This window comes from Triticum urartu, chromosome 2, assembly GCF_003073215.2.
Source record: "Triticum urartu cultivar G1812 chromosome 2, Tu2.1, whole genome shotgun sequence".
In the NCBI taxonomy this organism is placed as follows: Eukaryota; Viridiplantae; Streptophyta; class Magnoliopsida; order Poales; family Poaceae; genus Triticum; species Triticum urartu.
In genome coordinates, this window is record NC_053023.1 from 265,560,434 (window position 1) to 265,585,824 (window position 25,391).

A 25,391-nucleotide genomic window follows, 5' to 3' on the forward strand; every position below is an offset into this window, starting at 1 on the left:
GCTCTCATGCAAGAGCCAGCCTCTACTACATGGTGGAACATTGGGAGAGGCACCTATATGGAGGTGGTCAGGAATTGGGAGACTCACGCCGATCGTAGCGCCGTAGTTAAAATGATAATGGCAAGTCAAATCACGGGGCCCCACCTGTCCAGCAGTAACTTGCTGTCAAATCACACAGCCCTACGTTTGCAGTAGCCTACTCCCTTGTCTTCTCGCGTCTCTGTCGAACCGACTAGGCGGAACTGCCCTGCCTACCGCGCAGGAAAAGCCCCGCCCTCGACTTTTAAATACAACTACATCCACTTAAGAATCCAATGATATACTTTTTGTGACATAGTAACTCATATTTAGTTAGTCAATTGGATGACCTAGAACTACGTGCAGGCCAGATAAACCGAGAAGCCTAAAAATAAAAAAACCAAGACGGAGAGGGTAGTTCAACACGTATCTTTTTAGATCAATATAGTCGGGATTCACCAAGGAGCAAAACCAAGTGGTAGGCTGCTCCTGTCGTGTTGGCGTAGCAACTCAAGTAGGGTCAGTCCACACACGAAATGGCGACACACTTAACAGGACCCCTTTGGCCGACATGTGGCTCATCCATCATCTTGTTCCATGTGCGATGCACCAAATTATAGTTCGGAGCATCGGTTGGAATTGGAGGCACCCCGGTCGTAGCGACGCAGTAGTAGAAAATGAGCGATGAGGGGTCAAATCACAAAGCCCCACCTTTCCCGCATTAAGCTGGACGGACGAAGCAACCATCATTTCACTCTAGGGCGCAAGAGCATAAAGAAAAGGGAAAACAATGATGCATGCGGCAGCTACCTAGGGCACCCTACGGTAGGGGTCTCCACTACAGATCTTTTTTTTGAAAGCACCTCCACTACAAATTGGCTACTCCCTCGTCCTCTTGAAGAAAACCGATGAGAGTGCAGCGATAGGGTTTGTAGGGGTACTACGGCGTGCGGGGCCACGTCGTAGTAAACGGGTTCGAGTCGACACCTTAAATATGTGTGGGCCGCTTGGTTTTACGGGAACGAGGCAACATTTTGGGTTCGGGGACCAGTGGAGATATAGTACGTACAAAAAATTGTGGATGTAGGTTCGACCGAAAGGCAATGATGCATGGGCCCTGCATTTTGATATACCCGGGGCCGCATGAAATTTGCTACTCTACTCAAAACTAGTAAGGTACACATGTATTGAATGCATGAGATTTCAAAACCAAATTATGAATAAATACACACTATAGAATGTAAATCTTTGAGTCATATATGCATGATGTAGATGTTTGTTTAGTTCTAATAGTTCATCTCATTCAAAATTAATTAGTTTACGACATCTAGCCAGGGTTTTTTTATGTTTACCACATCATGAGCCCAGTTGTGTTTTTTCCTTGCTGAAAATGGCTAGCCCAGTTCTATTTTTTAAAGAAATACCCAAACAAGGCCTACTTGCTTTATCGGCCCTGCTGGGCTGCAAATCTTTCAAGATGAGGAGAGTTTCATTCGGTTTGCCCAGAAATGGGCTGTACATTTTTAAAACACATCAAACAAGGAATTAGTTTCAATTTTTTTTCATTACAAGATCTTAAATTCCATTGATTTTTATGTGTGGACAATTATTTGGATTTTATATTTATATAAATTAGTTTTCAAAATAGTTTGAATGTGAATCGATATTTATGGATTAAAAACAGTTGACCGCACCGAAATATGCAAAAATTTGTATACTTTTTAACCGTGGCCACAATATGGGGTGTAATGCTAACAAAAAGAAGATGGGCTCCAAAAAAATTCTTAAGAATTAGCAAATGGGCTGTACATTATTAGAAATAATGGTAGATGGGTTGTATGCTGTTTTCCACAGATTTGAGGCTGACTTGTGCGCCTACTACAGGTTGACGCGTATGCTTTCATAAAAAAAGGTTGACGCACACGCAACGCCCTGTCAACTTAGTCAACACACGAGAGTAGTGACTGTTGGATGTCCATCCAACGGCTATCGTGCTTCTTCAATCTCTGCTCTTCATGCTCCAGCCGCTCAAACAAGCGCCGGCGGAACTGCCTGCTCCCTCCTCCCTCGGCCAGCTATGCTGCCGCGCAGGCCTCACGGCCCCACCGTACTCCCATCGCTGGCCTAGCCATCCCTCTACTCACCCACACATGCTGTTATTCTCCGGCGACGGCAGACGAACCAGTAAACCCTCGTACTCCATGTGGGAAAAAACTGTCGAGTATTCCCTGGCTCCGTGTCGTTCCCTTCCTAGGCCTCGCCGTCGTCCACCGCCCTGGTGCTCTCGGCGCGGCCTGGTCAACGTGGTCAATGAACGACATCCATCGGAAGTGGACTGTACGTGGAGAGGCTGACAGCTGGGTCCATGGCCGCACACAAGGAAATGCCTCCTTATTACGTGCAAAATAATGATTCCTCCACCTGACAGCTTGGACCGACAGGGAGGGCCTTTGTATTTCGCGAAAAAAATGTTCCCCCGTTGACAGGACAGACCCACCAGCTATATCTTCGCACGCAAGGAAATGCCTCCTTGTTACGCCGAACAAAATGAATACCCCCCTGCTAGCTGGGACCCACCATATTGTTGGGCTGACTTGTGGGCCTACTAAGTTGACGGGGACAGAGGGCTTTGTCAACTTAGTCAATACTCCAATGACCGTATGATGTCCATCCAATGGCCATAGTCCTTCTTCAACCTCTGGTCTTCTTGCTCCAGCCGCCCAAAGCAGCGCCGGTCGTGTCGCCTGCTCCTGCCTCCCATGGCTGGCTGTGCTACTGCGGAGGCCTCACCGCCCCATACTACTCCCACCACTGGCCAGTCCATCCCTCCACTCACCCACACCCCCTGTTATTCTGCGGCGACGGCAGCCTCACACCGCAGCCGAACCAGTGAATGCTTGTACTCCTCTCCGCGTGGGCATCCACTGCCTCGTCTTGCCCGGCTCCACGTCGTCCCCTTCCAAGGCCTCGCCGTCGTCCACCGCCATGGTGCTCTCGGCGCGACATGGTCAATGTGGTCAACGACCGACTTCCATCGAAAGAGTACTGTACGTGGAGAGGCTGACAGCTGGGTCCACGGCAGCCGCAAGGAAGTGCCTCCTTATTACGCGGAAAATAATTATTCCTCCACCTGACAACGGGGACCCACCAGATAGGCCACCAGTATTTTGTGGAAAAAAATCATTTCCCCCTGACTGCTGGGACCCACCGGACGGGCCATCGTATTTCGTGAAAAAAACGTTCCCTCCGCTGTCAGCTCGGACCCACCAGAAGTGCCTCCTTATTACGCACAAAAAAAATGAATACTACCCCGGCTAGCTGGGACCCACCTTGGTGGGAGGCTGACTTGTGGGCCCACTAAGTTGACGAGGACGAAGGGCTTTGTCAACTTAGTCAATATGAACGATTCTAGCTCCAGTGACCGTACGATGTCCATCCAACGGCCGTAGTGTTTCTTCAACCTCTGGTCTTCTTGCTCCAACTGCCCAAAGCAGCGCCGGTCGTGCCGCATGCTCCTGCCTCCCGTGGCTGGCTGTGCTGCCGCAGAGGCATCACAGCCCCCTACTATTCCCACTACTGGCCAGGCCCTGCGGCGATGGCAGCCTCACACCACAGCCGAACCAGTGAACCCTTGTACTCCTCTCCACACGGGCTTCCACTGCCGCATCTTCCCCGGCTCCGTGTCGTCCCCTTCCTAGGCCTCACCGTCGTCCACCGACGTGGTGCTCTCTGCGCGGCGTGGTCAACGTGGTCAAGGAACGACTTCCATCGGAAGAGTACTGTACGTGGAGAGGCTGACAACTGGATCCACGGCCACAGCCCAGTTTTTTTGTGATTTTCCAAGTAAGTCGCTTTGTCAGGCCTGTTGGGCTGCAAATCTTTCAAGACGAGGAGAACTTTCATTTTTAAACACATCAAACTGGCAATTACTTTCAAATATCTTTTTTTCATTTCAAGATTTTAAATTACATTAATTTTTATGCGTGGAGAATTTGTTGGATTTTATATTGATGTACATTTATTTTTAAAATTAGTTTGAATGTGAGTCAAAATTTCGGGATTAAAAACAGTTCAAACCGCACCGAAATATGCAAAATTTCGTACAATTTTTTAACTGTGGCCACAATATGGGCTGTAATGCTAACAAAAAGAATATGGGCTCCAAAAAAACCTTAAGAATTAGCAAATGGGCTGTAAATTGTTAGAAATAATGGTAGATGGGTTGTATGTTGTTTTCCACAGATTTGAGGCTTTCCTAAAAAAAGGTTGACGGACAAGCACTGACTATTGGATGTCCATCCAACGGCCGTCGTGCTTCTTCAATCTCTGCTCTTCCTGCTCCAGCCGCTCAAACAAGTGCCGGCGGGACTGCCTGATCCCTCCTCCCCGCGGTCGGCTGTGCTGCCGCGCAGGCCTCACCGCCCCACCGTACTCCCATTGCTGGCCTAGCCATCCCTCTACTCACCCACACCTGTTGTTATTCTCCGGCGACGGCAGACGAACCAGTAAAACCTCGTATAGTCGTACTCCCCTCCACGTGGGAAACAACTACCGAGTTCCCTGCCTCTGTGTCATCCCCTTCCTAGGCCTCGCCGTCGTCCACCGCCGTGGTGCTCTCGGTGCGGCATGGTCAATGTGGTCAACGACCGACTTACATCGGAAGAGTACTGTGCATGGAGACGCTAACAGCTGGGTCCACGACTGCAGCAAGGAAGTGCCTCCTTATTACGCGCAAAATAATTATTCCTCCACCTGACAGCGGGGACCCACCGGACGGGCCACCGTATTTCACGAAAAAAATGTTTCCCCCTTGACTGCTGGGACCCACCAGCTACACCTTCGGACGCAAGGAAGTGCGTTCGGGCAAAAAAATAAAAAGATTCGCCCCCCTCACTGCTGGGACCCACCAGCTACATCTTTGCACGCAAGGAAGTGCCTGACAGTCGGGACCCACCTGGTCGAAGCGTGCGTAGCGTTGTCATTCTGGTCGCGAACGTGTACGTACATATCTACTGGTGGATGTAGAGGCGCGCATGTGTTGTAGAGGCGCGCACGTAGCATGTACACGTACGTAAAGCGGCCAGGGTGCAAGAAAGAAAATACGGCCACGTATGTGTACATACGGGCGGGGTCTCGAACGCCTACTCGCGCATATGTACGGCGAGGGCTCGTTGACATGGCTGGGTTGGAACAGAGAAACAGCGTTGTCGTCGTGTTCATGGGGAGGCAACGGAATGCGTCGTGTTCATCGGGAATCAACGGAACACATGGGAGCCAACTGGCTGGGTCGGAACGGAATGCATGGTCGTGTTCATCAGGAGGGCTTGGACGGAACAGGCGATGGAAACGAGGCCTGGCGTACCGCAGAACAGAGGAAACGGCCTTGTGTTCGACCGGCCACGTTTGAAACGGGATCCTGTTCATCGGGAGGGGTCTGGCATACCGCAAAACGGATGAAACGAACCTCCTACGGTCGAAACGGGGGTCCTGTTGATCGAGAGGGGTGTGGCGTACCGCAACATGGAGGAAACGGACCTCCTACGGTTGAAACGGGGGTCCTGTTGATCGGGAGGGGTGTGGCGTACCGCAAAACGGACGAAACGGACCTCCTGCGGTCGAAACGGGGGTCCTGTTCATCGGGAGGGGCGTGGCGTACCGCAAAACGGGACTCCACGGGATACAGTTCATCTCCACCGTCGACCTCCTCCAGCCTCCATGGGCTACCATCGACCTCCTCCAGCCTCCACGGGCCCCTGTTCATCCAGCCTCCACCGCGCGCTACTCCAGCGACTACTGTTCAACCACCCCTCCACGGGCACCCCTCCACTGTCTACTGTTCATCCAGCCCTCCACACCACGGGGTCCTGTTCAACCACCCCTCCACGGGCACCCCTCCATCGTCTACTGTTCATCCAGCCCTCCACACCACGGGGTCCTGTTCATCTAGAGGCAACGCCACCGCTCACTGTTCATCCACCCCCCCTGCTACGCTCACTGTTCATCCAATCGATCGGCTTCAATTAGTAGTAGTAGTAGTAGCAAAGGAATCGCTCGATCGGGTTCAGTTAACAGCCATTGATTGATCGCTCAGGTTCAGTAGTGCGTAGCCTGCAGTGCAATCGCTCGGGTTCAGTTAGAGCCCAATGCCTCGCTCGGGTTCAGTTAGAGCCAATGCCTCGCACACACGCGCGTACGTGTACGAGAGAAACGCGCATCGCTTGGCCCCCGACCTCCCACTGTAACCGGGAACTCCCCGAAATTTTCCTCGCCCTCGCTTCTACCACGGTTTTTTCCGTCATGGACGGCCCAAAGAATGTCATGTAGCAGCGTCTCCGGCCCGCCCAGGACGAAAAGCCCATTTTCTTAGGGGTGGAAACAGATCGGATGCGGATCGGATAGTGCTCTTACCACTTCCATTTTCATATTTTCGAAACGAATACGAATCCGAATACGGATGTTATCAAATACGGATGCAGCTCGGATATTATTCGAATATGGATACATATCGGGTATTTCCTTGATTCGGAACGAATACGAATAATATCAACATATTGTTTAAGTAAATTAGTCGCTACCTATGTGTCCTGAAATAATCAACTTGTGACATACAATAAGTCAATGATAAATAGGTTTATGAATAAATACTATTGTAATGCATAATAATTTATAAGTTTAATCATATAAAGAGTAAGATTTGACCCCTTATTTGGCTTTTATGTTGGATAATTGGAATATTGGGTCTAGAATTTTGAAAATTACCTCCCATAATCTTATTCAGATACGGATATATCCACTTCCATATCCATATTTGTGTCAAAATTTCCTACCATATTTTATTTTTTATTGGTTTTATAAATCCGGATACGGATAATTTCCATTTCCATTTTTGTTCAGATGCGGATGTTTCGGATACGAATAGGCATTTTCTCGAATACAAATATTGGATATTTCGGATTATCCGCTACCACTTTCCACCCCTACATTTTCTGTCATGATTTTTTGTCATAGAAGTAGGAGCCCTCCACATCTATGATGATACCGGGTTTTGTCACAATTATCGTCATAGAAGTGTCATATGTATGACAGAAAAAAAATTCGTTCGGCCCAAAAGGTCACGGATGTGTCTTTTTTTTGTAGTGCCAGGGCTGCCCGCCAGATACTCATCTTCCGTTGTACCGTCACCCTGATGGGGAAAAGATCGCCGCTGCTACTCCTGTATTCAACGAGCGTGGGCTCGTATCGCTGGCACCCACCGGGCCCCCGAGCTCCCCGGTGCCGGCGGCTTCTGGCGAATCTGACGGGGAGGGGGTGGGTCGGACTCGGAGGAGACCGTGGAAGGTACGGGGGAGACCTCCCCCTATGGCAACCCAGCCCCTTCCTCGTCCTTTCTGACGATGATGGCGACGCCGGCGAGCGCCCTGCTCTGGAGCCCCTACACACCGCCGGAGTCACCACGAGATCCAGGGGCACGCCTCTGAAGAAGCCAGCGCTGGGGGTCCCGAAGAAGAGTTGGTCGGCGTTAATCTCCCGAGGTGGCGCCTCCAACTTGCCGCCGGCCGGCACTGATGCAGGCCCGGGCGCTATGCCCCTATCTGCACCTGGGGCTCGTGCGCCTATGCCCTAGCCTGCGAAGACCAAGGGCATGGTGCTTCTGAAGAGGGCGGGAGACTACACCACCGTGGATCAGTAAGTGCTCTGCCTTGATCTTCCTTCCTTGCTCTTCTTATACTATCTTGATGCCCCCTTTGGAATGCCTAGGCCTGTGCCGGTGATGAAGAAGGAGAAGGAGATGACTATGGTTCTCGCAGCTCAGCAGCCTACCGCGGCCACACCGCCGACCGCACAGAAGGGCGATGATGACCCTCGTGCTCCTGTGGCAGGGTTGTCCTTGTGAGACCCGGGGACCCAGCCTGAGGAGGAAGCGGTCTCTGTAGCCAGGCCGGCGCTGGAGGTGCTTGCCCTCAGCTCACCTGTTGAGGTCCCAAAGGCTCCGGAGCCCCCGGCCCCCTCTGCTGCCGCTAACTTGCTGATCCTAACATCGGCGCCACCTCCTGCTTCGCCTGGTACTCTAGAGGAGGCTTTCTCCTTGTTGACCCAACTTCGCGACAATCTTCAAGGCGCCGACCGTCGCTTGGCGTCAGGTCACCTGGAGCTGATCTTGGGGTGGCTGCGATCCGACACATCTGCCAGGGCGGCATGGAGTCACGCCTTAGCGGTTTCTACGGAAGGTAAGCAAGTTGGCGGCCTAGCCACGGCCGCCCGCGACGTGGCGTTGATGGATGCTAAGGCTGCCAAGGAGCGCTGCCGGGTGGCGGTGGCCGAGCTAGAGACCCTGTGCAACGAGCGTGCCAGCAAGGCTCGTCAGTGCGAGGCACGGGAGGAGGAGCTAAAGGCTCGGGAAGATGCGGCCGCTGGTCATGACACCAAGCTGGAGCAGTCAGCACGGCAGCAGGCCGCGGAGCGCGCTCGCCTGGAGAAGGTGAAGAAGGAGGTGGAGGAGGAGAAGGTCTGGCTGGAGGCCAAGGCGAAAATCCTTGCCAACAATCGTGCCGACTTCGGTTCTCTTGATGAGAGGTCCCACAAGGCGTTGCGAGATCTCAATGGGAGGGGGTTGAAGAAGCCGCTGGTGACTGCTGAGGAAGGCCCTGCCGAGCTGCTCTCCCAGCTTGTCGAGGCGCTCGAGGGCGTTGCTAACGGAGTCGGCCCCATGGTGGAGGGGGAAGCCCACGTGCTCTCCGCTTCAGCTATGATGCACGTCTTCAGTCACCTCCGTCTTAATAACCCCAGTACTGACTTCGGAGCCCTGCTTGAGCCTGTGGACGAGGTGCACTGCACCACTACCGCTGAAGCCATGAAGGACCAAGTGGAGGCTCTGCTACGGAAGTTCCTCTCCATTGATCTTGTGCCCCCGGCTGACGACACCGCCGAACCTATAGCGACAACCGATGGTATAGGTGACAACGACGTTGTCGACGACAGGGCACCCCTCGTCGGCAGTGGCAGCGCCCAAGGCTGAAGCAGGGGCTCGCTGGCAGTGCTAACCTCCATTTTCATTTCCTGTATCATGCACCGTGCCTCCTGGAGGCATTAAAACTTTATGTGTCCGTGCTTTTTAAGAGACAACATTTTTTGTAATAATTTGCTACGATTTTGCGATTTCCTTCCCGCTTGCTTGATGTTCTGCGTCGGTAGGGCCCAACCCCGCACATAACTCGGCCGCGTTGGGTCGTCCGGATCACCAGGACGAGACCAAGGGGTGAGGGGCTACGTGACTAGTTAGGCTCCTGAGTCGTGATGCTCAGGAGTCCCCCTTGACGTACAAGCGGCCCGTGGAAAGGAGATGTGAGAGTAGGCCTTAGCGTTCTGCGTCAGCATGGCCGGGCCCCGCGCGTACCTCAGCTACCGTTGGGTCATCCGGATCACCAGGACGAGACCAAGGGGTGTGGGGCTACGTGACCAGCTAGGCTCTTGAGTCGCGATGCTCCGGAGTCCCCCTTGACGTACAAACAGACCTCCATACCTTTTCTCACAGAGGTCCCGCTCGGGAGGGGCGCACGATGACCAGGTCCGAGGGACCTGGCGGGGTGGCGTACGCTGGGAGTGACCTGAGCGTAGCACCCGTGCCCAGCCCCCTCGCGCGACTCTCCTAAGGGGAAAGTGTTGCGACAAGTCTAGACACTGAGCCTGTCGGCTCCCTGAGGTTGATGAGGCCATGGGGCCACCCTCAGTTGTTTATCACCAGCACGGAGCATGGCGCTTCGGCACTTGCACGGGCATAGCCGCTCCTCGACCGTGTCGACTGCCAGCACGGAGCATGGTGCTTCCACTGGTGCGTGGGTGAGGGATCCCTCTGAGTGGAGCCCCCGGGGCATGTAAAACCCTGCCCTGACACGTGGCTTGCACGGAAGGGCTAGACGAGGTGTGTCTGGGCACTCTTGAGCCAGTGCGGGACTCACGAGGCCCTACCTCAAGGAGGGTTGCACCTGAATTTGATTCTTGACAGTTGAGATGGCCCTGCGAGATGGTTAGGCAACCTACGCCAAATGAATCTCCTGAGGTGATCACATGAGAAGGCCAAAAACCAACGACCCCAGGAGGTGATGTGAATGGGGCCGGCCCGCCAGACATAGCTCAGTCGTTGGGTTTATCGACGCTGCAGGGATGGACACGAGCGCAGATGCAGTGCCCAGTCTTCTCATGCGAAAATCCTGAAGAAAGACAACCGGCGCACAGCTCCCGTGGTGGTGAGGCACCGGGTCATGCACCCTGGCTCATCCGCCCATGATTAGCTCATGCGATAACAAGACACCAAAGGACATGGAAGGTGACTTACACGGGAGCTGGCCCGCGAGCCAGAGCTTAGCCTCTTGGGTTTAGCGACGCTGCAGGGACGGACCCGAGCACAGATGCCGTACCGGTCCTTAATCATGAGGCGGTCGTGGGTGGGTTTGCAAGGGTGTACGAAGTTCATGGTATCGAATTACCAGACAGGCATGTAATAGTCTTGAAGTAACTCATGGAAGGAGGTAAAGTTAGTTCAGATAGATGCAAGAACGATACATGCAACGTGGGACAGACACATGCGGCCTGGGGATGATGCAGACCGAGGGGCGCCCCCAACAAGGTAAATCAAAGATGCAAAAGGATACGTGTCACAGGGACAGGCCCATGCGACTTGGGGACGATGCAGCCCGAGGGGTGCCCCCAACTGAATAAACTATAAAATGTCACCTGGCACCGTTGCTGGAGAGACGTCGAAGTAGCTGAAGATGTGCACTGAAGAGGTTCCTCCTCATGAGTCGCCTGGGTCCTAAACCTCGGGAGGCTTTGGAGGATCGGGAGGTTCGTGAAGAACCGTTGCCACCTTTGCTAGGACCGCGTGGTGCCTGGCCTCCTGACCAGCCACGACGCTTCGCAGGCGATAGCCGCGTTCGGCAAGCCAAAAGGCATGCGAACATAGCCGTGAGGTGGGCCCTCACACCGACCAGCGCGCAAAGGCCATAAGCGCTCCTGAGATGCAGCTCTGTTGAGCCCTGGGATATTGATGCAGACGCACAGCTCGTTGTCCTCGCCAGGACAAGGAGCCACGCCAGGTGGTAGGTGATGGTCTCCACGCATGGCTCTCGCCTCTTGAAGCTCCTCGACCGTCTTGGTGATGAACTCCTTAGCATGTGGCACCCTGTGCCTTGTGCCCTCGTGAGGGAAGCGTGCAATGAAGCATGCCTCCATGTGGTTCCCAAGTGCCTCCCTCAAGATGTTGGCTAAGTCAGAGGCCCTCCAGAAGAGATCCCCCGAGCCTAGCCCGAGGAGGGCGCCGGACGCGTCTTCCTATGCGAGGGATGGAGGCATGCCATCCATGGGTGCAGATCCTAAGGTGGTGCCGCCGGAGACACCACTCCCCAGAGGCTCTTGGCGGAGCAGCTGCTTCTTCTTGTTGGGAACAGCCTCAGGAGGGTAGATGGCGCCTTCGTTGTCTGGGTCTTCAGTCGCCGTGGCCTGATAGGTGCGCTCTTGGGAGCATACCGCATCCTTCTCCTTGCAGGCAATCGTGATGATGTTGCGGTTCCCTGCCATCTTGAGGACATTGTAGCCATGGTGGGTCACTTCCATGAACTTGGCCAGGGCCGGATACCCAAGGATGGTGTTGTACGGGAGGCGGGTGTGAGCGACATTGAAGTCGATGAGCTCAGTGCGGTGGTGGTCGCACTGGCCAAAGGTGACAAGGAGGCTCCTGGAAGCCCCCAGCCCCTTCATCCTGGTGGTCGTCGTCGTTCCTTCTTGTTGTTGGTGGTAGCGGAGGGAGGTCGGCATTGCCCTGAGGACGGTCCTCACGAGGTTGGTCTCTCGCGAGGCTGGAATTGCCAGGGATCCTCACGATGCTGGTCGTGCCACTCCTGGCGGGATCCGCGGTCGTCCCAATGTCCTCCACTTCTTCCTCCTCCGCAGCCGTCCCAAGTGGCTGTCGCGGATGGCCCTGAGCTCCTTACAGTCATCGGTGTTGTGGCTGTGCGTGTTGTGGATGAAGCAAAATGGACGGCTGCCCTTGGACGACTCTGTGTGGTCGCAGACGTGCTTCATCTCTGGTTCAGCCGCAAGGACGGCAGCTCCCTTGCGCTTCATGCCCTTGACCTTGGCCTCCTTGTCTTCTGGGCCAGCCACTGGGAGTTCGAGGAGGGAGAGGCGCCCTTCCTCAGCTCTTGCGCACTTGGTAGACATGTTGAACATCTCCAGAGCTGTGCATAGGTCCTCATGGATGGCGAGCTCCTCCTTCATCTAGACATCGCGGATGCCATTGGAGGACGCCGAGATGATTGCTTCATTAGAAACCTTGGGGATCTTGAGGCGAACTTGTTGAAGCGCTAGATGTACTTCTGCAGGGTCTCCCCTAGCTGCTGCTTGATGCGCCGTAGGTCACTCACGGCAGGAAGGCGGTCGCGAGTGCCCTGGAAGTTGGCGACGAAACACTCGCGCATCTCGCCCCAGGAGGAGATCGATCCCGTGGGCAGATTCAGGAGCCACAAGTGTGTGCCATCCTTGAGGGCCATGGGGAACCATTTCTCCATGACCTTTTCGTCGCCGCTGGCCTCCTCAATGTTCAGCTCGTATAGCTGCAGGAACTCCGTAGGGTGAGGGGTGCTGTTGTAACGTGGAGGCAGGTCAGGCTTGAACTTGCCTGGCCAGACAACGCTGCGTAGCTCAGGGGTGAAGGCACGACAACCCGATGTGGTCACCGGAGCACGTCGTGGAGGTGGAGCCTGATCTTGGAGCTCGTGCGCCAACACTGGAGGTGGTGCACGATCTTGACGTGGTGGTGGAGGGAGCGCTGGAGCACCTTCTTGCGGCTGCTGGATCTCCCGGCAGCTTTCCTCTTGGTGTGCGGGCGCCCGGCGTGGTGGGTCACGCTGCGGGGCCGCACGTCTTGGGCTGAGGGCGACGTCCTAACGGGGAGGTGGTGGAGGCGCTCCATGAGCCACGTCGCCCGCAGCGAGCGGTGGACGAGGTAACGAGAGGGAGGATGCAGGCGAGCCCCCAGCCGCGCTGACTAGCTCAGCGATGTGGTCCAACCAGTCTTCGTAGAGGTCGTCGACTGGGCAGTAGCGCAGGAGCTCACGCGCCATGACCAACGCGGCCTGCGCATTCGCTGGGCCGTGGCAAGTGTGGGACGACGAGCCGGCCGGAGTCAGCGATGGGGTGGCGGTACGTCCGTCCCGCTACATAGAGGGGTGCTGCAACGAAGCTTGCTACTTGTGCCCCGTCACGCCGGTGACGGCGTTGGCAGCAGGTGATGGAGAACGATGGGGAGGCCCACAGACAGGCGCTGTCTAGGCGACATGCGCGGCGAGAGTGGCTCGATGCTCAGTACGGGCTCGGCAAGCATTAGCCATGGAGATGGTGGAGCGGCAGCAAGTCGATCAATGGAAGAGAAGCTTTGATGTACCCCTACCTGACATGCCAAATGTCTGATCCGGGGGTCCGCAGACCCCTGAGAGGATCGAACACTGGGGTGCGTACCAAGAACTCCCTCTTCCCAACCTGTTGGCCCAATGATTACACAACCTAGCTCGACGAACCCAAGGGAGAAGAAACACAACAGTTTATCCTGGTTTGGGCCACCTTGTGGTGTAATACCCTACTCCAGCTTTGTGGTGGATTGCCTCAAGGGGCTGAGGATGATCTAGTATAATGGATGAACGTCCTCAGGAGGTAAGGTGTTCTTGAGCTCAATGAGCTAGTGGGTTTGAGGACGGTCTGAATGATCCGACCCCTCTCATGGGTGGTGGCTAAGTCCTATTTATAGTGGCCTTGGTCCACAACGGCCAAATTCAAAGGGGGACAACTAGTACACATTATCCTGACAAAAGTAGTGGGATCCGCAATGACCTCTGTCCTGTCGTCCTGGTAGCTTGGTCTCGTTGCACCAATATGGAAACCTTTACCTGATTCATCAAGACTCCACGCCTGTGCTTGCCTCCTTGGCACCAAAGGGGAAACTGGTACACTGCGCTCGGTGACGCCCGCCTGGCATTGGTCGTCATGGCTCACGTCATGTGAACCTCGCGAGGTATATCTTCGCTCCTCGGGAGCCAACCTAGTTAGGCCGCCCCCAGCGAGGTCTTGGTGTCGTCTGCCTCGCGAGGCTTGGTCCCTCGCGAGGGTCTTGAGTCGTTGCTGCCGAAACTGGGCTGTACCGGGCTGCTGATGGAGCCACGCCGTGGGCCGCCCGCAGGCAAGTATGGGTACCCCCGTTCCCAGGAAGCTGACACTTTTTTGCAGAAGATTAATAGATAAATTTTCCAAGTTTTCCTATTTTTCAGGATTTTTGCAGTAGCAGAAGTATGGTTGGAGTACAGACTACTACATACTGTTCTATTTTTGACAGATTCTGTTTTCAATGCATAGTTTGCTTGTTTTCTAGTTTCTATGGCTTATATTGCTCAATATAAATTGTAGAAATGATATGCTACATTAGGCATTGTCTGGAAACAATTATGAATCTTGTCTTTGACAATACCAAAGTGAAATGGTTTGCTCTTTATCATACTAACATATCTCACAAAGTTCTGTTAAGTTTTGTGTGATTGAAGTTTTCAAGTTTTGGGTGAGATGTAAATATGATGGGAATAAGGAGTGACAAGCCCCTAAGCTTGGGGATTCCTAAGGCACCCCAAGTTAATATCCAAGGAAGATCCAAGCAACTAAGTATGGGGATGCCCCGAAAGGCATGCCCTCTTTTGTCTCCAACATTATCGGTAACCTCACTCGGAGCTATGTTTTCATTCATCACAAGATATGTGTTTTCCTTGGAGCATCAATTATTTAGTATTTGCTTGCTTGTATTTAGAATAATGTCCTTCATCTTTCTTTTTAATAAAAATATCAAGTATAGCCTTTTCCATGCTTATTTTGCAAGTATACATGTTGCTGTTTGAAAACAGAAAGTTTACCACTGTTGTAAAAATTCCGTAGAAAAGTCAGAATGTGATAAAAATTTTAAAATTTTGAAAAATGAGCTCTGATAAATTTTATACAGTGTGACAATTTTTCATAACTTTTGGAGTTATTCAAGTATTGATACTCTTGCATTCTTTACAGACTGTACTGTTTTGGCAGATTGCTGTTATGTTTGCATATGTTTGCTTGTTTAATGATTCTATTTGAGGATAGGAGTATTAAATATGCATAGGAATTTAGTGTGCAATGTTGAATAGTAATTTTATTGATTTTCAACAGTACTGAATGATAAGGTTTTTGCATTGGTTTATACTAACTTATCTTGTAACGCCCTCAATGCGTCTATATCTCCCACGTGTCGAAGCACGACTTAGAGGCATAACCGCATTGAAAGCAATGTCGCAAGTGAGGTAATCTTCACACAACCCATGTAATACAATAGGGTAAAAGATACAAAGTTGGCTTACAATCGCCACTTCACATGAATACATGAATAAAGCATTACAACATCCAAATACAATCAAGGTCCGACTACGGAACCAAAATAAAAGAAGAACCCCAAATGCGACAAGGTCCCCGATCGACCCCAACTGGGCTCCACTACTGATCAACTAGAACGAAACAACACAAAGGACAAGATCTTCATCGAGCTCCTCCTGAGCTTGGTTGCGTCATCTGCACGGACTCATCGGCACCTGCAAGCTTGTTTTGGAAGTATCTGTGAGTCACGGGGACTCAGCAATATCACACCCTCGCGATCAAGACTATTTAAGCTTATGGGTAAGGTAAAGGTATGAGGTGGAGCTGCAGCAAGTGTCTAGCATATATGGTGGCTAACATACGCAAATGAGAGCGAGAAGAGAAGGCAAAGCACGACAGCGAAACTATGATCAAGAAGTGATCCTAGAACAACCTACGTCAAGCATAACTCCAATACCGTGTTCACTTCCCGGACTCCGCCGGAAAGAGACCATCATGGTTACGCACGCGGTTGATGCATTTTAATTTAAGGTCAACTTCAGGTTTTCTACAACCGGACGTTAACAAATTCCCATCTGCCCATAACCGCGGGCACGGCTTTTGAAAGTTCAAATCCCTGCAGGGGTGTCCCAACTTAGCCCATGACAAGCTCTCACGGTCAACAAAGGATATACCTTCTCCCGAGACATTCCGATCAGACTCGGTATCCCGGTTCTACAAGACAACTTCGACAAGTTAAAATAAATCCAGCAACACCGCCCGAATGTGCCGACAAATCCCGATAGGAGCTGCACATATCTCGTTCTCAGGGCACACTCAGATGAGCGCTCCATGCAACTAAAACCAAACCTCGAGTTTCCCCGAGGGGGCGCTGCACAGGACCCTAGTTTGGACCAACACTCAGAGGAGCACTGGCCCGGGGGGGTAAAATAATGATGACCCTCAAGAGTGCGACTCCCAAGGGAAAAGAAAAGGCTAGGTGGTGAATGGTAAAACCAATGTTGGGCATTGCTGGAAGAGTTTTATTCAAGGCGAACTGTCAAGGGGTTCCCATAATAGCCCAACCGCGTAAGGAACGCAAAATCCGGGAACATAACACCGATATGACGGAAACTAGGGAGGCAAGAGTGGAACAAAACACCAGGCATAAGGCCGAGCCTTCCACCCTTTACCAAGTATATAGATGCATTAATTAAACAAGAGGTATTGTGATATCCCAACAAGTAAACATGTTCCAACAAGGAACAACATCTCCATGTTCCAACAAGGAACAAACTTCAATCTTCACCTGCAACTAACAACGCTATAAGAGGGGCTGAGCAAAGCGGTAACATAGCCAATCAACGGTTTGCTAGGACAAGGTGAGTTAGAGGCTTGGTTCAACGATATGGGAGGCATGATAAGCAAGTGGTAGGTATCACAGCATAGGCATAGCAAAAGAGCGAGCAACTAGCAAGCAAAGATAGAAGTGATTTCGAGGGTATGGTCATCTTGCCTGAAATCCCGCAAGGAAGAAGAACGAGTCCATGAAGAAGATAAACGGACGTAGTCGAACGGATCCTCACACACACGACGTTATCGGAACCAACCCGAAGAAGCAACACCGGAAAGAAGCAAACAACATAGTAAACAACCAACACATCAACATGGCATGATGCACAATCAAGTATGACGCATGTCCGGTTTAAATATGCATGGCATGGCAAAGTGCACAGACAACACTACAAGTTAAGTGGAGCTCAATATGCAACGAGTTGCGTATTGACGGAATACTACATCAATTATTTAGTTCTCTCTCATTTATGTACCCAACAATATTAAATGTTGTTAAACATGGCAAGAGGTGAAACATGAGTAAAATACACAGTTAGGCATTTTAAATGAGGCCGGAAACATCAAACAACAATTCCGGTAAATCCTCATGTGCATTTAGCAACTTAATGCAACAACAATTTAAACATTTTACTTGTTGTTATCATGATGCGGATGACATGAACAAGTTGATGCAATTTTTTATTAAAAGTTGACAAGAGCATTATGAAGCATTTGTCACCGTGGTGGAAAGGAAAGGGGTGCCACGACGACGAATCCGAAAATGATGCCACGGCAACATATCAGTTATCCGGTAGCCCACGGGGATACCGGTGCAAAAGGAAGTGACGGGAGCATGTCATGCAAGGAGGGTGGGGTGCTCTCGATTACGGGGTTCCCACATGTCGGTGGCAAGGCAAAAGAGGGGCAACGTGCATCGAACAACTCCGACACGGAGCAAACACGAGCATTTCATACAACATATGCATTCGGTCCACGGGTCATCGTCTCGGCGGTTATACCTTCAAAGGGTGCATTATCGGAACGGATCAAGTTTGTAGAGGGAAGTAGGCGTTCTCGTGACGGCGGTAGTGGAAGTAGTCGTTCACACATGCTCTAGGGTCGACGGTAGAGGTTCTCACGATCTCGGCGACGGTAGTGGCACATGTTTCGGAGAGGTACTTGCATCTTCATACTTGTCGGTCTCGATTCTTGCGATGGTAGCGGTACATGTGTCCTAGATGTTCGAGTCATCGGTAGCGGTACTTGGTGAACCCCGAAACGGTCTTGGCGTCTACGCGCGTAGTGGTACACATTGGAGACATACACGTTCCGTAGATGAACTTGGCGTAACCGTGCGGTAGTCGAACTTGGCGCTCGTGGTTCCAGGGTACTTGACAAATGCACGTGGTCGCACCCGAGTCGTCGTACACTTAACGAGTTCGGAAGAGGAACTTGGCGACCAAGGGTGTTGCAGTTGCAGTCTTCACGTCAACGAGAACAGGCAGCAAAGGAGGGAGCTCGAGCAGGGAAGTGGAGCACAGCAGGCGGCCAGAGTTGGTAGATCGTCAGTAGGCACAGGGCCGACGGGAGGAGGAAGGTGAGATGGATGTCCATGGCAGCGGAAGGAGAAGCAATAGGCTGGACCGTGCAGCAACGGGCGAGGGGCTCCGGGACGGCATGGAGGTCGAGGAAGAAGAGCTCGAGGCGGTGCTGGAGCATGGTGGCGTGGCGGCCGGACGAAGCAGGAAGGCTCGATGGAGGTCACCGGCGCAGAGAGGTCCCAGGCGAGGTGCGGGCGTAGCAGAGGAGACGAGGCGGCGCTGGGCCGAGGCTTGGGCGGAGCTCCTCGGGCTGGACGCTGGCAAGGAGGAAGAACCACGGAGCGGGGTCGCGAGGAACGCAGGGGTGCGCGGGCGTCGGGGCTCCTCCCTTGCGCTATGCCTGCGAGAGCTCGTGCCTCCTGCGAGCTGCAGCACAAGGAAGCAGGGAGAGGACCCTGGGCGCGGGTGAGGGGACATACGGCGACCGGTGCAGCGCTACGACGACCGCAAGGCACGGCGCTGGTCGAGGGGAAAAGAGAGGCCGACACAGGGTTCTTGCGTGCAGGGTCGAACGAGAGGAGAGAGGAGATCGATGGGGATCGGGTCGAGGGGAGAGGGAGTCGGGATGTGGGTCTCCCTCTGGCGGCGCGAGGGGAGAGATGGAGCAAAAGGGAAACGGGCTAGGGTTAGCGCTAGGGTTGGTGGGTGCGGCTGGTCCTTGGGCCAACGCAGGAGGTAGGGAGGCCCAGGCTGCTGGGCTAGGCTGAACTCCTTTCTCTCATTTCTAAAACAGAAAATAAACAAAGAAGAGAAGAAAAAGGAAGGAGGTGATAGGGGAAGAAGTTGGACATGTGGATAATTTCCTTGGACTCACAAAAATGTGAGGAATTTAAATAAAATGGCAAGAGGGTTTTTGGAGAACAATAGATTCGCACATGTTGAATTTAATTCAACATGTTTGAATTTTGAAACCCATTCGAAAGGACTCTAAAAGGGCTGAGATTTTTAGAGGAGCCTCGATAAAAGAGATGAGAAATATTGGCAAGGTTTGAAGGTCAAACTTGAAGAGGAATAGACATGGAAAATATTTTGCATGTGTGTTATGGGTGATCCCGAAAATGAAATATTTAATATAGCTCCCTAATATCGGGAGAATATGTTATAAAGAGAAGTCACTCTTCCCTCGATTTAAATGGATCAAAGATCCACACAATTTATTTAGTTGAGATGCAGAAGATTTATGAGATGATGGCACGATGACATGATGCAATGCACATGATGCAATGAACCAAAAAAATCACACGACGAAACCCGGAAACCCTGGAAGGCATCTGAAGCTCCAGTCTTGGGGCGTCACAACACTCCACCACTATGAGAGGATCTCGACCCGAGATCCTAGGGATATCACCGGAGGGAAAAGGAAGAGGAAGAGGTGAGGTGAAACTAAGTTGCTTCTTTGATAAACGAGTGAAACCAAAGAACCTTGAAAAGGTTAAGCCATTTCGAGAAAGAATACAACGGAGATAAATGAAGTTGAAAGCACTCCGTTAGCAAAGAGGAACAAGGAAGAACAACTTCGGTCAGCACTCTGGTTGAAAAGTGATACAAGACTTGATAAGATGAAAAGAACTTGAGCAGAGGAAACGACACTCCGGTTAAATGGAAAAGCAAAAGAAAGAAGCATGATGTTGATAAAACAAAATGATGGGTTGAAGAGAGCAACATCACAATGCCTCCAGAAAAAAAAGAATGGAATGGAATGAACGAAGGGAAACAAGATTTTGAGGGAGCACTCTTACAACAAATGCTAGAACAGAGTTGTTGGAAAAAACCAACAACAAAAATAATAAGCTTGATATGGTCTTATGGAGTACATCTCAAATTATGAGGTGACAACCTGCCACTCACGGGAAAATAATTGATTGGATTGATAAGAACAAGAAGGAGACAAGAAACTTATTTCACCGTAAGGATAAATGAAAAACTTGGATCATTTATAATCACCATAGATAGCAACAATCCTTAGGGAAGGCTTTAGGTGAAATATAACCCAAAATAACTCCAACGAAGAGGTTGATGGATTTAAAATATCTCATTCTTAACAACATTCGAATCATGAAACATGAACTCAGATTATCAAGAATGACAAAATACCACCTCCAATGATACAGTAGAAAGAATTTCACTCCGGATTGCAAGATAAAGAATGCTTGAGACCTCTGAAAAGAATGTTGATGAACCCTTCGAGAAGGAATTAAATCCTTGATGAACCATCATGTAGAACCTTCATGCAGAACTCCGGTAACAAAAGGATGTTCAAATCGGAATGAAGGAGAAGTTGAAAACACAAGGTGAAACCTTGTAATGATTAGATGGATCTTTGGAATGATAATTGAAATAACTTTGAGCTCCAGAAAAAAAGATGAAACAAATGAAGACGAGAATTTGATGATCCTCCGGAATAGGAAATTGAGTTCACTCAATGAGACAAAAATAAGAATTACGTTATGCTTATCCTTCATGTTTTTAAATTGATGACAAGCCGTGGATTCGGCATACCACTTATTCTCATCGAAAGGATTAAATATAAATATAGCTCAAACTTTAGGAAGGTCTTCAACGAAGCACCGGAAGGATTGAAAACAACGAATAAATTGATATGATAACGTAAGAATTGAAAGTGAACGAAGAAAACAAACACATCAGCAGGAGGAATTGGAAAATGAGTGAAGATACTTGAGAGAATTTAGATGCAAGTGAACGAAGAGATCCCGAATTGATTAGAGAAAACTTGAACGAAGCACTGGTAAGATTTGGAGAACGGGAGCTGAAAGCTAGAAAGAATAAATCTTCTGAAATGATGGGCTTCGTAGAAAACAAACTGAAATAGTCTTGAAATGCTCCGAATGGATGAAAAGAAATTCTCACAACCGAAACAATTACGAGAGGATGGCACGAAGCTAGAGCCATGAATCTTGAAGAGAATGGAGCAAGATTGAGAGAAAAAATCTTCTTCGGTCTTCAAATGTTGAGAATACCGATGAGAAACACCACCAAGAATTATTGTGGCACACCGGAATGAAAGATGGAAAAGTTGAGCCAATGATGAAAAGAATTTGAAAAATCTTGGAGAAAGACATTTGACTGATGATAAATCATTCTTACGTCAAACTTTAGAAAAGAATTTGAGAAGCTCCGGAAAAAAATTAGAACAGTCAGGTAAGATCCTGGGAAAAGACCTGTGGGTTAGGGCCCACTCAAAAGAAACACCGTTGAATGATTACTTGAAAAGGAGAGATTGCACCGCTTGAATTAAATGGCTAGAATGAGATAACAACCTCGAAAAGAGCTTGAATGAATGCAGAGTGGAAAGACGAATCTTCGAGATATCTTGAGCACTCCGGAACAATTAACTAGAGAGAAGTGAATGATTATGAGGTGCACCGGCATGAGAAGGTATTTGAAACAAGGAAAAAGGATATGATCAGCAAAGCTTGAATTGGATCCGCCGGAGATGGAAAGAATGAAGAATGATGAACTAGTAGAACATCTTCTTGAGAACCACCGGGTAAGAATGGAGAGACTTCCATCAATAAATGGATAGTTGATTAAGAAATCTGAGTCCTTGAAGAAATAAGGGTGGGAGGGCGAGAAAACAAAGGCAACTTGGAGACGGATGAAACAAACACCGTTGACGAAAACAGAGTTGATCTTGCCGATGTTGAAAATGATCGGATCCACTTGAAGAGAAAAACAAGCTGGTTGAAAAGGATTGACATGACAACCTCGATTATCAAGAAGGATTGGTCTTCACATCGGAGTATGAGAACACCACTTAGAAAAAGGTATGAAATCAACATTTGACTTCGAAGCAACTCGAATACCACAACTCAAAACAAAAACAAAGGATTGGCTTGTAGAATAAGCCAGAACAAACATATGATAGAGATTTTGTCCGAAGTTTTCACGGTGGGGCCTACACGGGCTCGATCGTACAGCACCATCATGTACAAGGCAGTGCACATGACATACGAAGCATCCCCGAGTCGGCATAGCCAAGGACTCTTTAAGACACAACGAGACCACTGTAAAACCGACCGTGAATAGGCGGACCACTAGACGTCGAACCCCAATTTCATATCATACATCTGTTGGAAAGATATCCTAAGAGCTACTTGAATTCCCACTTATAAACTCCCGAAATTTTCCTGTTATGCAATCAGGTGTTGGGGATACAGGGGAAGCATAATATCTCACCCAAACTAACAAATCCTACATCCAGCTCTATCCATCCTTCAACACATAACCAAGAAACCTTCGGAAATCGTTTACCTCAACCTTCGAAAAGCATCTGTTATACGAGTTATGGCAATACTCCCGAACTCCCGCCCCAGTACTGGGTGGCGTCGAGGTTATCTCACCAACAACTGCATAAAAGAGATTTTCGATGTTGGCGTACTAAACTCAGGTATTCCAGAACTGGAACGATAAAATTGTGACGGCAACACCTCGGAGCTCAACTCCCCGGGACACTGCCACAACCCCTAAATGACAGGAGGCACCAAGAACAATGTTCTCGTCACAAAACCATCGGAACGATCCCAAGATACCCGCGTGATCCTTAAAAAAAATTAGTAAATTTGAGAAGAGAAGAGTCAAAACTCTATGTCAGGATGCCTTACCAGAGCGATGAAGGGAGTGGGGAGTAAAAAGAATTCCTAAGCTCTCCGATATATAATTCCTAAATGACTCAAAACATTTTCTAGACTCAACTCATCCACTAATTCGATCAAGCAATGGGGCTCCTAAGGTCGGGGAAGGCTCTGATTACCAACTTGTAACTCCCTCGATGCGTCTATATCACCCACGTGTCGAAGCATGACTTAGAGGCATAACCGCATTGAAAGCAATGTCGCAAGTGAGGTAATCTTCACACAACCCATGTAATACAATAGGGTAAAAGATACAAAGTTGGCTTATAGTCGCCACTTCACACGAATACATGAATAAAGCATTAAAACATCCAAATACAATCAAGGTTCGACTACGGAACCAAAATAAAAGAAGAACCCCAAATGCGACAAGGTCCCCAATCGACCCCAACTGGGCTCCACTACCGATCAACTAGAACGAAACAACACAAAGGACAAGATCTTCATCGAGCTCCTCCTGAGCTTGGTTGTGTCATCTGCACGGACTCATCGGCACCTACAAGCTGGTTTTGGAAGTATCTGTGAGTCACGGGGACTCAGCAATCTCACACCCATGCAATCAAGACTATTTAAGCTTATGGGTAAGGTAAAGGTATGAGGTGGAGCTGCAGCAAGTGTCTAGCATATATGGTGGCTAACATACGCAAATGAGAGCGAGAAGAGAAGGCAAAGGACGACAGCGAAACTATGATCAAGAAGTGATCCTAGAACAGCCTACGTCAAGCATAACTCCAACACCGTGTTCACTTCCCGGACTCCGCCGGAAAGAGATCATCACGGTTACACACGCAGTTGATGCCTTTTAATTTAAGGTCAACTTTAGGTTTTCTACAACCGGACGTTAACAAATTCCCATCTGCCCATAACCGCGGGCACGGCTTTCGAAAGTTCAAATCCCTGCAGGGGTGTCCCAACTTAGCCCATGACAAGCTCTCATGGTCAACGAAGGATATACCTTCTCCCGAGACATTCCGATCAGACTCGGTATCCCGGTTCTACAAGACAACTTCGACAAGTTAAAACAAATCTAGCAACACCGCCCGAATGTGCCGACAAATCCCGATAGGAGCTGCACATATCTCGTTCTCAGGGCACACTCAGATGAGCGCTCCATACAACTAAAATCAAACCTCGAGTTTCCCCAAGGGGGCGCTGCACAGGACTCTAGTTTATACCAACACTCAGAGGAGCACTGGCCCGGGGGGGGGTAAAATAATGATGACCCTCAGGAGCGCGACTCCCAAGGGAAAAGAAAAGGCTAGGTGGCGAATGGTAAAACCAATGTTGGGCATTGCTAGAAGAGTTTTATTCAAGGCGAACTGTCAAGGGGTTCCCATAATAGCCCAACCGCGTAAGGAACGCAAAATCCGGGAACATAACACTGATATGACGGAAACTAGGGCGGCAAGAGTAGAACAAAACACCAGGCATAAGGCCGAGCCTTCCACCCTTTACCAAGTATATAGATGCATTAATTAAATAAGAGTTATTGTGATATCCCAACAAGTAAACATGTTCCAACAAGGAACAACATCTCCATGTTCCAACAAGGAACAAACTTCAATCTTCACCTGCAACTAACAACGCTATAAGAGGGGCTGAGCAAAGCGGTAACATAGCCAATCAACGGTTTGCTAGGACAAGGTGAGTTAGAGGCTTGGTTCAACGATATGGGAGGCATGATAAGCAAGTGGTACGTATCGTAGCATAGGCATAACAAAAGAGCAAGCAACTAGCAAGCAAAGATAGAAGTGATTTCGAGGGTATGGTCATCTTGCCTGAAATCCCGCAAGGAAGAAGAACGAGTCCATGAAGAAGATAAACGGACGTAGTCGAACGGATCCTCACACACACGACGTTATCGGAACCAACCCGAAGAAGCAACACCAGAAAGAAGCAAACAACATAGTAAACAACCAACACATCAACATGGCATGATGCACAATCAAGTATGATGCATGTCCGGTTTAAATAAACATGGCATGACGGGAGGAGGCAGGTGAGGTGGATGTCCATGGCAGCGGAAGGAGAAGCAATGGGCTGGACCGTGCAGCAACAGGCGAGGGGCTCCGGGACGGCATGGAGGTCGAGGAAGAAGAGCTCGAGGCGGCGCTGGAGCATGGTGGCGCGGCGGCCGGACGAAGCAGGGAGGCTCGATGGAGGTCGCCGGCGCGAAGAGGTCGCAGGAGAGGTGCGGGCGTAGCAGAGGAGACGAGGTGGCGCTGGGCCGAGGCTTGGGCAGAGCTCCTCGGGCTGGAAGCTGGCAAGGAGGAAGAACCGCGGAGCGGGGTCACCAGGAACGCGGGGGTGCGCGGGCGTCGGGGCTCCTCCCTTGCGCTATGCCTGCGAGAGCTCGTGCCTCCTGCGAGCTGCA